Raw genomic sequence first — 2,721 nt, forward strand, 5'->3', positions numbered from 1 at the left:
GTTATGTTTTCTTGTTGATTAGTTAACCCCCATACTTGGGCTATTCCTGATGCTCACCTGAAAAGGTAGAGTATAAAAGGAAGCCATTTTGTTTAGTTGTAGTTAGTGTTTGTGCTGTTATCATGCTCCTTCTTTAATAAAGTGCCAATCCATGGATGTCTTTTACTCCAGTCTCGCGTCATGTTATTGGACAGAACCTATGACCGCCGGCCAAAACTGACAGAGTTACTAATTAGTATAATGGGCAATGATTGTGGCTGAGCATTATGGTTGTGGACACAGGAGGCCTGTAAAGGGAGCTAGTACAGAAAACCGAAGTACAGCTCACCACGTGAGCTGGAGAAAGGATAGAGGGATGTAGACAGACGGTATATTATTACTGTCTGTCTGAATTATTACTTATTATGCAAATCTTACATCTCAATGTCAGTGTACTCCATTTTTATATTGCATTAGCAATTATCCAGTGTTTTTGGGAACACTGGGGGCAAATATTGATAATGTATACTTTATTTATTGATCCCCGTGGGGAAATTCCTCTCTGCATTGAACCCATTCACTCCTTGAAACAGAGATAAGCACAGCTGGATAGAATTATTACTTAAATCTCATCTATGCAAGTCTTACATTGACATGGTCAAGAGGACCTACTGAAATTCAATCTAAGCATCAGAATGGGGCAGAAAGGTGACTACACGTGGCAGGCTGGTCTGAGTATTTCAGAACCTGCTGATATGCTTGGCATTTATCCAGTGAGTGGCAGCTCTCTGGGCAATGGCCAGACCACTTTGAGCCAATAGAAAGACAACAGTCTGAATGCACAACATGTAGAACCTTGAAGCAGAGGGGCTACAGCGGCAGAAGACCACGCCAGCAAAAAGAAAAGCTCAAAGGCAAGTTCACCGACACTGGACAAAAAATGTTGCCTGATCTGATGGGCCTCCATTTCTGCTGTGACTTTTGGATGGTAGGATCAGAACTGACCTGTTTGGATGGGGAACAGGAGATTAACATCGTGCATGTTCACCTGATGAATCTGTGTGTTTCAAAGAACGTTGCTGAGTCTATGCCAGGCACTAACGTGGTATACCTACTAAAGTGACCAGTTAATATAGGTCAAAGGATGCTGTGCAAACAGAAAACCAGTTTTCATGACTGTTGAAAACTTCTCTCTTACACAGTAACACCATATCCATAAAACATGGAACTCCCCCCTCTACATGTAGAGGATCACCACCACTGCACCCTGGATATTAGCACAGGGTGTATGAAAGGTGCTCCAATGCCTTTCTCCTGCTACAGTTCATGTGCACACACCTGCATGATGTTTAAAACCTGTCAGAACAGGTTTTCAATGAACTGTCTGATTTCTGATGCCTCTGCCTGAACTTCTCACTGGTAGCGAGGTCAAATGTTAAGCCCTTCAAAATATTTACCTCCCCATTCCTGATTTGACTTTTCAAAAAAAAGCATGGGTTCCTATGGGACACTAAAAATAACTCTAGGCCAAACAGGAAAATTAATAGTCAGCAGGTCTGGGGTGCACCCCACCTTTAACTGTGTCAGCTGAAGTAACTCCACCCTGCCTGTTAGTGGATGAAATCATGCCTGTTTTTTGTTTTGTTTTTGTTATTTAACACTTTGTAGACAGAAATGGGTCAAGCGCTATAAGGAACAGACCAGTTCGTAGTTACAGAGGACTATGAGTGCCAACATGAACAAATACATTGTTAATTAAATGTATCAATTAAAACTGGAAATATTTAATTAAATTATTGAATCATAATTATATATTTAATCAATTTCCCATTGTAATTTGACGCATTTTATTAAATATGTAATTATACGTTTATTTAATTCGTTTTGGCACTCGGGGCCCTCCAAAATGGTGGACATTTAATGTCATTATTAATCCAAAAATTCTGACTTGCAAAAGTCCATCTAAAGGCCAACAAAGAGACCGTTCCCACTCACATTCACGTCTAGGGCCAATTTAGAATCACCAGTTAAGCTAACATTCGTGTCTTTGGGCTGTTGAAGGAAGCCAGAGCAGTGTGTGAGTATAGTTAACTAAAACTAAATCTGCTGCTGGTAATGTGACTCATTTTTCTGGTTTTGTACAAAACCTCGCCACATATTGGAAAAGCATTTCTTACAGAAAGAGCATGGAACTATGTGCCTTTACAGGCATGTGTGGTGTGATCAGCAGGAACATGAACTGCATAAAAAGTTACAGCAGCAAAAGAAGACTGTCCCCACGTTTGAGCTTTGAATGGGAGAAATGGTGACTGCATCATATCTAAAGAGAGACTCGGTGAAAACAGACTCGATACAGAGATCAGTCATGTTTTACAGTGTTTATAATTAATATTCTGTGTTTTTGTGCTTTTACCCCATTATTTTTTGCATTTACATTATACAGATTTTAATGCTGTCACAGGTATGTGCCGGTTTTCCTTTGTTTAGATTTTTTTTTTTTAAAGAATAATACAGTAAATTAGAACTGCGTGTTGTAAAACATTGAATTACAAACTGAAAGTGAAAGTGCCCTCAGGCTGACTCTTGTAACCGGTTTGATAAGGATGCTTGCTGTGAGTAATCCCGCCAATCACTGCAGCTCCCCATTTATTGCCCACTTTTAGTAGTTGGCCTTTAAAGTCACTGTGGATTTATCTATTTCTTTTTACCACGAAAACATTTTACACCTCTATGGAGTTTTTT

This window comes from Pundamilia nyererei, unplaced genomic scaffold (genome assembly GCF_000239375.1).
Source record: "Pundamilia nyererei isolate P.nyererei 1_Seehausen unplaced genomic scaffold, PunNye1.0 scaffold00015, whole genome shotgun sequence".
Taxonomy (NCBI): domain Eukaryota; kingdom Metazoa; phylum Chordata; class Actinopteri; order Cichliformes; family Cichlidae; genus Pundamilia; species Pundamilia nyererei.